Below are 14,626 nucleotides of genomic sequence, written 5' to 3' on the forward strand. Positions count from 1 at the left end.
CCTCACTCTCTTCACCTCAGTTTCCCTCTGTGATACCAAGAAAGTTAACAGGGGTTTAGCAAGAGTAGAAAGTGCCCATTATGTGCCCACATCTGTGACCTCCTTGACTGCCCCTGACGACCATTACAGCAGGGATTATTGACTCCATTTCATAGAGATATTGTAGATTCAGGTGACCTACCTTCTGCTTGCCACCTACTCCTGCCTCCGATGCCCTATGGTAGGAGTTGGAGGGCTGGACTGCTTGGGTGGGGCTCAGCTCCTTTCAGCAAGTGTTTCCTGGGCGCCCACGGCTGGAGGGCACACAGCCAGGCAGCCACTGCCAAGCCCATCCCATCTGGAGTCAACTCACGAGACTCACGCGGCTAGGAGGGAGTTGGCAGCAGGAAGAGGACGGTGTGAGAAAAGAACATCTCATGCTCCCCTTGCCCACGCACGAGCCTCTCCTGGAGAAGTTGGATCCAGCCACTTTATTCCGCTTTCTGGCTCTTTAAATGCAATACTGGGCTGGTTCCAATCCAATCCTATTTTATGTGGGTTTGTCGAGCATCTACACAGACGGGTCAGGCCCAGAGTCTACCCTGGAGGAGCTCAAAATCTGGAGAGGCAGATATGAAACAGGAAGAAAGCACTGTGTGGTCAGCTCTATGTCAAGGAGGCACAGGGCTTGTGGGAACACAGAACATGGGCTCCTAATTCTGCCTGGTGGGTCAGGCACAGCATCTCAGGAGCTGCGGCTTGAAGGAGACAGAGCACCTGGTTTGATAAAGGAGTTGGGGATGGTGTCCAGGCACAGAGATCAGAATATGCAAAAGCCATTTGGGGAGCTGAGGAGTGCTCAGGTGGCTGATGCATAGAGGGCAGAGGCAATCGAGGCAAATGCTGAGGCTGTGAGAGGATGGAACGAGCTGACTCATGAAGGGCGTTGTGAGTTATGTCTGCAAGCTTAGACCTCTTCCTGGGGACAGTGGAGCACCACTGATGGGTTTTAAGCAGGGAAGTGACATGGCCAGACTCATGGTTCAGAAATAGCATTTTGGGGCCAGAGTGGAGCAAAGGACTATCCAGTGGAAAACATGGAGGCCACGGTGGAGGAGGCTGCTGTGTCTGGGGAGAAATGGTGGTGTCCTGGATTGGGGCAGTAGAACAAGGCATGGAAAGAGGGGCAGGTTTGCCTGGGTGACACTGAGGAAGTAGAAGCAACCAATATAATAACATTAACCATAACAGCAAACACACAGAACTCTCACCATATGCCAAGCACCGTTCTAAGCACTGGACATATGACTCATTTAGTTCTCACAATAACCCAAAGAAACAGGCCCAGAGAGGTATATGTCATATTCCAGGTTATATGCCTAGTAAGTGGTGGAGACAGGATTCAAAGTCAGGCAGTCTGGCTCCAGAGTTCATGCTCTCAACCTCACATTCTACTGCCTCTTGAGATCGCAGTGCTTGGTGGCTGATTAAGTGTGGGACAAGGGAGCGTCCATCATGCCTCCCAGTTTCTATAGAAGCTCATAGTGTCTTGTGCCTTTAAGCAGAGCAAGGCCAAAGCTGGGGGAAAATGGAGAAGGAAACACGGCTGGACTCCTCTGTGGCTCCTGACCACCTAGACTCGGATCCCATTTTCTTTCTGGGTCCAGCTTTTTGTCCTCCCTTTCTATATAGATTGAATATTTGTGTCACCCCAAGATTCAGACTTTGAAAACTAACCCCCAATGTGATGATATTTGGAGGTGGGGCCTTTGGGAAGTGATTAGATCATGAGGCAGAGCCCTCATGAATGAGCTTAGTGACCTTATAAAAGAGACTCCAGAGGGCTCCTTGCCCCTTCCTCCATGTGAGGACACAGCAAGAAGATGACTCTCTATGAACCAGGAAGCAGGCTCTCACCAGACACCAAATCTGCCAATGCCTTGATCTCAGACTTGTCAGCCTCCAGAACTGTGAGAAATAATTTTTTGTTGTTGTTTAAGCTGCCCAGCCTGGTATTTTGTTATAGCAGCACAAACAGACTAAGATGTCTTTGCTGGCATTCTGTGGGAGCCTTGGCATTGTTCAGGAGCATCAATTCCTGATGAACCCTGGGACTTCCTTTCCTCCCCAAGGGGTTTTGAGGACATAGACGTGCTTCAGACATGGCCTGTGTCATTGACAGTCTTTCAGGGGACATCCCTGCTTCCTCTCTGCCACTCCCTAACATGCCCCACTCATTAACATGTCCTCCAAACTATCTGTGGTGAAGGACCTTTTATTTTTCCATTTCTGCTATGTTTTGGACCAACCCTCTTGTAAAATATAATAAAAAAGTCTTAGCAATATCAAATTGCTATAAAGGTTTCTAGGTCCCTACTCTCACCTTTCCCTTTTTGTACTTCTGTCATTATGGACTGGTTATAGCTCACGGATCAGCCCCAGTTCACAGAACACTCTTTGCTGAGCACTGCTCAAGCCCCTGTTTCCAGTTCCACTACCACCGCTCTGGACTAAGCGAGCACTGTTACTTGCCTATTTCTGCAACAGTCTCCTAAATGGTCCACCTTCATGCATTCTGGTCCTCTCCAAGCCATCCTCCCCCTAATAACTAGATGGATTGTTCTAGCGCATAAATCTGACCATGTCATGCCCTTGCTTAAACTTTCCTGGGACTCCCCACTGGCTTCAGCATGGTTCATGATAGACCCATTCCCACTTCTTGCGCCTTATATAAATTCTCACTTTCCTCCTCATTCACACACACCAGGGTTCAAGTCATACCAAACTGCTGCAGTTTTTGAAAATGAACGCATCCTCTCATGCCTCAGGGCTTTCGTACAGGCTGTTCTCTCTACGTGGAATGTCTTTTACTAAAAAACCATTCATTTTTTTAACCGACACTTATGGGCTACTCACTCTAAGCTAAACATGCTAAGCACTGGCACTGCAAAGGTGAAGAAGATACAGCCCCTGTCCTTTAGGAGGCCATGAGCCAGTAGAGGGAGAGAGACAAGTAGACTGACAGTGACTGCACAGTGGGGCAGGGTAGTGACAAAAGAAAGCACAGGGGCAGTGGGAGACCAGAGGAGGATCTTGCAACCCAGCCTGGGGTGAGGAAAGACTGCCTGGAGTAGATAACACTTGGACAGATCACCAAGGAATCATTCAGAGTAGCCTGGCAATAGCAGAGGTGGGAGTGAGGAAAGGTGATCTGGGCTGAGGAACCGACTACGCAAAGGCTTGGAGGTACCAGGCAGGAAAGAGGATGGAGGAATGGCAAACGAAGTCTTCCTCATTGTCGCGCCCTATGCAAGGGACACAGCAGTGGTGCCTAATGTCCCACACGTGAACACACGTCTATGACTTAAATACACACAGATGTAAAAACATACACGGACAACCTCGAAAATATTATGCTAAGTGAAAGGAGCCAGACACAAAAAGTGATATGATTGTATTTATATGAAATATCAAGAATAGGTAAATCCATAGAGACAGAAAGCAGATTAGTGTTTGCCTGGGGCTCGGGGGAGGGGAAAGTGGAGTGACTGCTTAATGAGTACAAGGTTTCTTTTTGGGATGATGAAAATGTTTCGGAACTAGAATGGAGGCGATGATTGTACAACATTGTGAATGTGTACGAAATGCTACTGAAATTGATTAATTTTATATTATGCAAATTTTACCTTGATTAAAAAAACATATGTGGAAACCCACAGACATATTCACTCAACAAATAATTACTGAGTGCCTTCTGTGTGCCAGGCACTGTATGAAGCACAATAGATTAGGGATAGTTCCTACCCTGAAGGTTCCACACAAGTAAGTCACACGGATATGAGCCCATACAGACAAAAATACAGGCCTCATGAAGACATGTGGGCACATTCACTTAATGTTCATTTAACAAATATTTATTGAGTGCCTACCATGTGTCAGGCAATAGGCGGGATGCTGGGCCTGAATGGGGAATGAATAGATATAATTACTGTCCGAGTGGCTTAAGGACACAAACACACCTCTGTAGGCCTCACCTACAGAGGCACACCCAGATTGAAGTACACAAACACACACGTACCTCAACAAGGACACAGCCAAAGTCCACCAGCCAAATACGTGTTGGGTGAAATAAATGAGCAATAACACACAGACAGGCGAGCGTAGCCCCATCTCCCCAACATGTACACATCCCTCATGCAATCAATAGGAGTTCCATTAAAAGTCAGATTAAAACAGGCTCGGGATTTCAGAGCCTTCTCAGGAGAGGGGAATAAGCAGGCCTCAGTAGAAGGGCCTGGAGCACTAAGAAAAAAATCTCCAAGTCTCACTTAAGTGATTTTTGGCAGAAATCAAATTAACGGCAAGACTATGGACTGCTGACAAGGTGCTCCATCACGCTCTGCTGTGTGAATGTGTTTCTTACACATGTTGTTTTCATTAGCACTTCATTTGATAATGATAAATGGCATTTTCATTTGAAAGGAAAATATTAAAAAGTTCTGATTTGCAAGAGTGAGTTAGAATAAATGATATTATTATGTTCTGCCACTTGTGTGGCTCAGAAAAATATAAAAATAATGATAATAAAAAACCCCAACAGCTTTCCCTGCTGAAGAAACACAAGCATTTTATTTCTCCAGCGGGCCATTTGCTCGCCATCAAATCTGTCCTTGGCACAGAACCTGCTGAAAGGCGACGGTTTAGAAGAGTGGGGGAGAAATGCTGGAGACATCAAAGGCCATCAGGAAAGGTGACCTTGGGAAGTCCTGGCCCCCCACAGGCCATAGCAGGAGGAGCGATTACACACTGGTTGAGCCTCTGTTGGGGCCTGGAATGCACTTTCTTGCCTTTGAGTCCGATTTCAGCATTTTCTCCTTTAGTTTGTAGAAATCTGGCCTCTTCTGGACCTACTTCAAGGACCCTGGGATCATTTTGAGGGTTGATCAAGTCACTACCCTGCTTACAACCCACAAAGGGCTCCTATCACCTACAGGATAAAGTCTTAACTCTTTAGCTTGGCATCCAAGGCCCTCAGCTACCTTTTCCCTGCCCCTAGCCTCAACTCCCACATTCCCCCACACTCCTCTTATGCTCCAGTTACAATGAACTCTGTACATGCTTTCTTTCCTACTCACATGCCACGAGGAACCCCTGGACGACTCCTTGGGTGAACTCCTACTCATTCCAAGAGCCAACTCAAGCATCTCCCTATGAGACCTTGTCTGAATCCTCTTCAGGAAGAGGCTTCACTCATCGGTTCCCAAGCCTCACTTTACATACTTTATCATCGGTGTGATTGCATGAAATAGCCTGGAGCAGATGAAAGGCTGCAGGTCATTGGCGTGGTGATGCAGAGGATGCAGGCAGGTGCAGAGAAAGAAGCACCGTGGCCGCAGTCGGGCCCAGCCTGTAGAGGGTCCGGTACCTTTAAAACCTCTTTGGCCTTGCCCACCTCAGGCTAGTGAGTGTTCCCTTCTCTGGCTCTCACAGCACTCTGGGCTACCGCATCCTACGACCCATCACACCCAGTTGTCTGCGTCCATAGCTCTGCCCTTTTCTTGCCCCTAGACCTGGAGCTTCTTTAGCACTGGGTCTGCTCTGTGTTCTCTTGGTGCTCTCAGGGCCTGGCTCAGGGTCTGCTCAAAGTGAGCATTTGTTAATCAAGTAAGTGGATGGTGGCCTCTCTAGGAAGAGCATGTCACCTAAACGTAAACAGAAGTTGGGAAAGTTGAAGCCTGGGGAGAATTGTTGTTGTTTGGATGACTTTGTTCTTGGTATTTCTTCATAGCAATAATGTAACCTTTCTTTTCTTCAGAGGTGAATCAGAGTCAAATAAACTTGTTTGAAAACCCAGCACATCCTAGCGAGGTCGATGGCATTAGCATGCACCCGGAGATTTCCAATGTCTGGCATCAGTCCAGGCAATTGATGAATCTCCCTCCTGTCTCCTCTGCAGCAGCGGGAGCTTGGCATGAAGAGAGAGGGCTGAGAGTTTGCTGCCTCTGGTTGGAGTGAGAGCAGCTCAAGGTCAGTGACCATGGCAATAATGCAGGGCTTTGAGGCCATCTTTGGTCTTTCTTCCTAATCACGCAACCATCTACCACCTCATTTGATGCCCTCCAAAAGCCCAGTTCAACTAACATGAAATGAGCTCCCACTAAGTGCCAAGCACCCTACCAGGTACTATTGGCACAAGAAGTATGACTATTCCCATTTTAGAGATGAAGAGACTGAGGTTCAGAGAGAGGAAGGGTCTTGCCCAAGGTCACATATCTGGATAGTAGATGAACTAGGACAGGAATCCAAGTCTGTCTTGCTTTTATCTAGGTTAAGGGTCTCCCTCTTCCAAGCACCCATAGGTATTCAGCCCTGGAATGGGTGCTGGCGGAGAGAAAGGGCTGAATGAGTTGGGGAAGTAGGGACAGAGAGGAGAGTTTGTTATCCTGTCTGACACGGAAGGTATCCATAGCCAGGCTCTATTTCTGCTCATCCCACATCTCAGCCTGTACTCCAGTCACACCTAAGCATTCTCTAAGGAGACCCGGCCACCTTCGTTACTCTATGTCTTTGCCTCCTGCCTGGCAAGCACTTCTATCATCTTCACCTGTTAAGATTCCTTGCGTCCTTTAGGATCCAGCTCATATTCCACCTCCTCCAAGAAACCTGCCAGCTACACTTGGTTCGTTATCCTCACAGCACTATGAGCCATGTGGGGTCATGGATCTCTCTAATTCATTCTTGAATTATGCCTGACACACACACAGTAGGTGCTCAGTAAACGTATACGTAGTGACAATCACCATAGCATGGTCATCATTATTAACATCGTAATACTTGTAAGATTTGTCTAGAATGGTGCTTCCCAGCCAACTTTGGGTCACTTTCTCCCTTGAGAATCTGCTACTGGAAGTCACAGACCCTCCTGCCACAAACACACAGAGAAGTCACATCATATACAGGAGTTGGATTCTAAAGACAGTCTGTGAAGCAAAAATCATATGTAATCGAAATTACCCTTGCAAATCCTTTGAATTTCCTCTAAAGTCCAGAGTACATAGTCTATACAGCAGATAGTCGGTTTACATTTGGAAACCATGTTGTATGGAAAAGCCTTTCTTTTTCTTTTTTAAATTTTTTTTCTCATTAATCATCCATTTTATACACATCAGTGTATACATGTCAATCCCAATCTCCCAATTCATCACACCCCCACCCCCACCTCCACCCCCACCGCTTTCCCCCCTTGGTGTCCATACATTTGTTCTCTACTTCTGTGTCTCAATTTCTGCTCGGCAAACTGGTTCATCTGTACCATTTTCTAGGTTCCACATATATGCGTTAATATACGATATTTGTTTTTTTCTTTCTGACTTACTTCACTCTGTATGACAGTCTCTAGATCCATCCACGTCTCTACAAATGACCCAATTTCGTTCCTTTTTATGGCTGAGTAATAGTCCATTGCATATATATGTACCACATCTTCTTTATCCATTCGTCTGTCGATGGGTATTTAGGTTGCTTCCATGACCTGGCTATTGTAAATAGTGCTGCAATGAACATTGGGGTGCATCTGTCTTTTTGAATTATGGTTTTCTCTGGGTATATGCCCAGTAGTGGGATTGCTGGGTCATATGGTAATTCTATTTTTAAGGAACGTCCATACTGTTCTCCATAGTGGCTGTATCAATTTACGTCCCCACCAACAGTGCAAGAGGGTTCCCTTTTCCACATACTCTCTCCAGCATTTGTTGTTTGTAGATTTTCTGATGATGCCCATTCTAACTGGTGTGAGGTGATACCTCATTGTAGTTTTGATTTGCATTTCTCTAATAATTAGTGATGTTGAGCAGCTTTTCATGTGCCTCTGGGCCATCTGTATATCTTCTTTGGAGAAATGTCTATTTAGGTCTTCTGCCCATTTTTTGGATTGGGTTGTTTGTTTTTTTAATATTGAGCTGCATGAGCTGTTTATATATTTTGGAGATTAATCCTTTGTCCGTTGATTCGTTTGCAAATATTTTTTCCCATTCTGAGGGTTGTCTTTTGGTCTTGTTTATAGTTTCCTTTGCTGCGCAAAAGCTTTTAAGTTTCATTAGGTCCCATTTGTTTATTTTTGTTTTTATTTCCATTACTCTAGGAGGTGGATCAAAAAATACCTTGCTGTGATTTATGTCTAAGAGTGTTCTTCCTATGTTTTCCTCTAAGAGTTTTATAGTGCCTGGTGTTACATTTAGCTCTCTAATCCATTTTGAGTTTATTTTTGTGTATTGTGTTAGGGAGTGTTCTAATTTCATTCTTTTACATGTAGCTGTCCAGTTTTCCCAGCACCACTTATTGAAGAGACTGTCTTTTCTCCATTGTATATCCTTGCCTCCTTTGTCATAGATTAGTTGATCATAGGTGTGTGGGTTTATCTCTGGTCTTCCTGTCCTGTTCCATTGACCTATATTTCTGTTTTTGTGCCTGTACCATATTGTCTTGATTACTGTACCTTTGTAGTATAGTCTGAAGTCAGGGAGCCTGATTCCTCCAGCTCCGTGTTTTTCCCTCAAGACTACTTTGGCTAGTTGGGGTCTTTTGTGTTTCCATACAAGTTGTGAAATTTTTTGCTCTAGTTCTGTGAAAAATGCCATTGGTAGTTTGATAGGGATTGCATTGAATCTGTAGATTGCTTTGGGTAGTATAGTCATTTTCACAATGTCGATTCTTCCAATCCAAGAACATGGTATATCTCTCCATCTGTTGGTATCATCTTTAATTTCTTTCATCAGTGTCTTATAGTTTTCTGAATACAGGTGTTTTGTCTCCCTAGGTAGGTTTATTCCTAGGTATTTTATTCTTTTTGTTGCAGTGGTAAATGGGAGTGTTTCCTTAATTTCTCTTTCAGATTTTTCATCATTAGTGTATAGGAATGCAAGAGATCTCTGTGCATTAATTTTGTATCTGCAACTTTACCAAATTCATTGATTAGCTCTAGTAGTTTTCTGGTGGCATCTTTAGGATTCTCTATGTATAGTATCATGTCATCTGCAAACAGTGACAGTTTTACTTCTTCTTTTCCAATTTGGATTCCTTTTATTTCTTTTTCTTCTCTGATTGCCGTGGCTAGGACTTCCAAAGCTATGTTGAATAATAGTGGTGAGAGTGGATATCCTTGTCTTGTTCCTGATCTTAGAGGAAATGTTTTCAGTTTTTCACCATTGAGAATGATGTTGGCTGTGGGTTTGTCATATATGGCTTTTATTATGTTGAGGTAGGTTCCCTCTATGCCCACTTTCTGGAGAGTTTTTATCATAAATCGGTATTGAATTTTGTCAAAAGCTTTTCCTGCATCTGTTGAGATGATCATATGTTTTTTATTCTTCAATTTGTTAATACGGTGTATCACATTGATTGATTTGCATATATTGAATGAACCCTTGCATCTCTGGGATAAATCCCACTTGATCATGGTGTATGATCCTTTTAATGTGTTGCTGGATTCTGTTTGCTAGTATTTTGTTGAGGATTTTTGCATCTATATTCATCAGTGTTATTGGTCTGTAATTTTCTTTTTTTGTAGTATCTTTCTCTGGTTTTGATATCAGGGTGATGGTGGCCTCGTAGAATGAGTTGGGGAGTCACCCACCCAGCAGTTATGGGATTTGATTTTATTGTGATTGCACCCCTCCTACTGTCTCATTGTGGCTTCTCCTTTGTCTTTGGATGTGGGGTATCTTTTTTGGTGAGTTCCAGTGTTTTCCTGTCGATGGCTGCTCAGCAGTTAGTTGTGATCCCAGTGCTCTTGCAAGAGGGAGTGAGTGTATGTCCTTCTACTCTGCCATCTTGTACCAATCCTCAACTTCCAACTTCTTGTATCATCATTTGGGGAAGGCAGAAGGGAGCTCAAAGCCTTTCTTTAAATAATAGAATCACCACCCACACAGCAAGATGCTTATCTGTAGAAGAGGCATGAAGAAAGTCAGATGTTTTGGCAGGATCAGCAGATCTCTGCCTGTACTTACAAATTTTGGCATCAACTTCAAGGGGTTCATGGACTTCAAAGCTCGGGCATGGACCTCAAGTTCAGAGCTTTTGGTATAGAGCTTTATTTTTAATTCATTTATTTTTTAAATTTAGTTTTTATTTTTGGTTGCGTTGGGTCTTCGTTGCTGCATGCGGGCTTTCTGTAGCTGTAGCGAGCAGGGGCTGCTCTTCATTGTGGTGCGCGGGCTTCTCATTGCGGTGGTTTCTCTTTTTGTGGAACACAGGCTCTAGGCACATGGGCTTCAATAGTTGTGGCATGTGGGCTCAGTAGTTGTGCCTTGTGGGCTCTAGAGTGCAGGCTCAGTAGTTGTGGCCCATGGGCTTAGTTGCTCCATGGCATGTGGGATCTTCCCAGACCAGGGATTGAACGCATGTCCCCTGCATTGGCAGGCGGATTCTTAACCACTGCACCACTAGGGAAGTCCCTGGTATAGAGCTTTAAAATGTATAAAGTCTTTATCATGCAGTAGCCTATCTTAACCTTCAAAACTATCCTTTGAAATGGGTATCATTGATATTATTCCTACTTTATAGATGAGGAAATTGAGACTCAGGGAGGCAAAATGACTTTTAGTCCAAAGATCTGGCCTCTTGTCCAATGACTTTCCCTAAAGACTTCCCTACTCCACTGCCCTGATGGCCACATTGAAGGTTTGAATTAATCCTTCATCTACTTGTCAATGGAATAGGAGGCTGTGTGATCTTAGACTAGTTACCTAACCTCTCTGAAGCTCAAAAGCTGTGTTTGCAAAATAAAGATAATAACACCTACTGAGTAGTGTCCTTGTAGGATTAAATGAGCCATTGGATGTGAAATTGCCTGGCAGGGTGCCTAGGATATTGCAGAGACTCCCTATAAGGGTTAGCTTTTCTTCATCTCTGCTGGCATTCCTGGGAAACCAAATAGAGAAAAGCCTTCCTCTGCACAGTGTCGTCTCCCCTCCTGACCTCCAAAGGACTTCAAAGACTTGGAGTCTTGGGCAAAACTGCTTAAAAATATGCAAATACGTTTCCTTGTCTTTGAAATCTCTGGCTCCTCAATGCCAGTTGTTGAACACTGAGTGGAGAGCAGAGAAGCAGACACCAGGGGTCTGTTCAATCACAAATTTTGTGTGACTTTGGGCAGGTGCCTTCAATTCAAGAAATACTGATGGAAGCACAAATGTTTCATCTGGGCTTTGCAGGCCCTTCGTGCACCTCTGCTCGAACCCTCCAATGGCTGCCCATTTCAGTTAGAGTAAAAGCTCAAGTCTTACAGGGGCCTATGGAGCCTACATCAGTCAGGGTCCAGCTGGGAAAACAACCCACACCAGGTAATTTAGTAGAGATTGTTTAATACAGGGAGTTAGTTACAAGGGCATTAGAAGAGCTAAAAGGGCAACAAAGGGAAGGTGAGGCAACCCTGAGATTTGCAATTGCAGGGGAATGCAACTTCCCCTAGGGATGCAGGAATAAAGGGAGCCCAAGGGCTGGAGCTGCCCCACTGGAGCCAGAACCAAGGTGGGCCTGTCTGGTGGGAGCTGGAGCCATGGGAAGCTGTGGCCCCTACTAGATATACCACTTGAAACAGAGAAGAGTGGGAGATATACTTGGTTTTTTCTTCCCTCTCTCTCTAACCTCCTGCCAGTGCCTCCCACTGGTCAAACCTAGCCAGAAGCCAGAGAGCAAGGGAGAGGTACAGAGAAGGATGAATATGAGAGGGAACCAGCCATTGATGGCACACACACTCAGGATATGGTACACCCCTCTCCAGCCCCCTATTATCTCTTTGAACTCATGTCCAAAATCTTACAATTCACTCCCTGTGCTCTAGCCACATGGGCCTCCTCAGTGTCCTTTGGACACACCAGACCTTTACAGTTGCTGTTCCTTCTGTCTGTATTTTGTCCACTAGATATCCACATGGCTCCCTTCCTTTTTCTATCACTTTCTAAGTGAGGGTTTTTCTGACTATTCTACTTAAGTTCCTACCCCCTCCCCACTGGCCCTCCTATCTCCTTCCTGCTTTATTCTTCTCTCTAGTTTTTATGACCATTTAACAGTCTTTGCAATTTACATTTGAATGTATATATTTTTAGTGTCCTCCTCTTCTTTCTAGAATGTAAGGTCCATGAGGGCAGAGATTTTTGTCTGCTTTGTTTACTGCTATATTTCCAGTGTCCAGAACAGAAAAGTGCCTGGAAACTACTCAATAAATATTTGTTAAGTAAACTAATGGATAACTCAAGATCAAAACTCCCCCTTTATTTTTATCCATTTGTTCCTGCAGTGAACTCTAGGATACGTGTGGGATACGGGTTGGAGTGTAGTAAAGACTGTAAAGAGGCAGTCTGAACAATTAGGATGCCCTTATGATTGCTGGGCCTTTGTTTCCCCATCCATAAGGCAAAGGAGCTGAGCAGGAGACCTCAAGAGAGCCTTCCAGCCTCACCATTCTACAAATCTAAGAGTACTTCCTTGGCAGAAATACTTGGAAGATAAAATTAATCCTCTCCTTAATCAGCAGTTCCCAGCTCTGCACGTGACTTGTCAGGGGAACTTTTCTCCGATGCTCACACGATGCGAGAACTTGTCACATCTTCCATCTCTGGGAACATCCTCACCTGAAATTGAAAGGTAAATATTTCAGTTGTGAGTCTCTCTGTCATGACTCAAATAATTTTAAAATTGCTTAGATGTCTTTGCCTAACAATGTTCAGATTGTTCTAATGTAGGGGAAAACGGTAGTTTTAGACACAGTAATATTGATAGCAGCTAGTAATTTCCATGTATTTCACACGGTTATTGGCGCTGTGAGGATTACCAGGGAGAATTTTTTACTTTTTAGAAAGACATTCTATGTCGAGGGCCTAGCATGGTGCGTGGCAATAGAAGATGCTCACTAGGTGATGACTTTTGCAATCAATATTTTCATTGAGTTGGTTTAGAAAATAGCCATGCTTATTTCCAGGATGCTATTTAATGTCTGCAGGGATCTCAGCTCCAAGGGATTTTATCCCCAGCAGACCCCTTCAGAAACCAGGACAGGCCCACTGCAAGAGTAGCAGAAACTTTGTAGGGCAGAAAAGAATTAAAGGATTGAAAAATATTGAGAAGGGTTTACGACTAGGGGGTCAGTGGAAAGACAGCCCAGGGTTGGCACAATCCTTCTCTCATTCATTCAGCAGGTCGTCTCTGGTGCCTTCATGAAAGTCAAACTCTGTCCCTGCCCTCAGGCAGCTACCGATCTAGTCAGAAGGACAAGATAATGTGCTGTAAATATCAGTTAATGGGCCTCAATGCAGTGCTAGGAGAAGGTACAGAGCATTTCTTTGAGTCTTTAGAACATCCAGGAAAGATGTTTAACACTATACATTGAGGGAATTCCCTGACAGCCCAGTGGTTGACTTGTTGCTTTCACTGCTGTGAGCCCAGCTTCGATCCCTGGTTGGGGAACTAGGATACCACAAGCTGTGGTGTGGCCAGAAAAAAATCCCAAAACCAACTATACGTTGAATCAAGCACAAGTTTTGTTTTGCCACTTTCACTCACCAGTGCCAGCACAAAGGAAGAAGGAACTCATATAGTAAACAATTATCACCATTTAAATGACTGTATTGTTTATTTATGTGGTCATTTTAATCATCTGTTTCCTTCTTGAGGCCAGAGAATTTTATCTGTTTTGTTAACTGCTTTATCCCCAGCATCTAGAATCATGCTGAGTGCATAGCAAATCTCCAATAAACATTTTGTTGGCTGATGGACTAGACCAGCCCCACTGCACAGAAGAAATAAAACTGGCCCCTGGTCAGGATAGAAGCTGGAAGAGCCCTAAGCTCCACATAATCAATTGGGTGCGTAGTGATGGGGGTGACAGTTGGGAGGATGGGACAAGGTTGCAGAGATTGGAGGTGTAGCCAGATCCTGGAAGGCTTGAACGCCAGACCAAGCATCTTGACCTGTGTTCTGAGGCCCTAGAGAGACACTGAAGGATTTTTTGCTGGAGTGAGGTCTTCTCAGACTCCTGTTCCAAGACCTCTTTCTTTCCAAGTTCCTTTTTTTGTGTGTTGCTTGTTTTATTTGACTAGGCGAGTCTTACTTGGGAGTTCTCTAACAAAAGTCTTTCAGTGAGTGAAAGGGACCTAGTTATCTGTTCCTCCCTTTCCCAAATTCAAGCCCACATTCTTCCTGTAGTTAAACCCAAACTCCAGCTAAATTAGGCAAACATTTAAAAATGGCAACTCAAGAAGGATGTTTTAGTAATTGTGTGATGAAGATGTCAGATCTTTGTCATCTTATTGCAGCCTGAAGGACAGCTGGTAGGGAAGTTACTTTGAGAGATTTTAATAATGAGTCCAATTCTTGCTGTGTATAAGAATGATGACAGCTGGATGCCAGTTTCAGAGGATGGGTCAAGCTTTGGATTTGTGTATCTGTGCTACTTGTCATGTATCAGCATATTTTTTATATTAACAAAACAGTTTATATTGACAAATATTTCTTAACCATCTACTAGGTTCCAGACACTGCCCTAGATGCTGGCGCCAGGGATTCAGTGTTCACAAGAAGCCATGTCCTTGCTATCAAGGATCTTTTAATCTAGTAGGGAAGATTTAACACATGGTCATAAGATCAGCAT

The sequence above is a fragment of the Mesoplodon bidens genome, assembly GCF_964165515.1.
Source record: "Mesoplodon bidens genome assembly, chromosome: 2".
NCBI classification, from domain to species: domain Eukaryota; kingdom Metazoa; phylum Chordata; class Mammalia; order Artiodactyla; family Ziphiidae; genus Mesoplodon; species Mesoplodon bidens.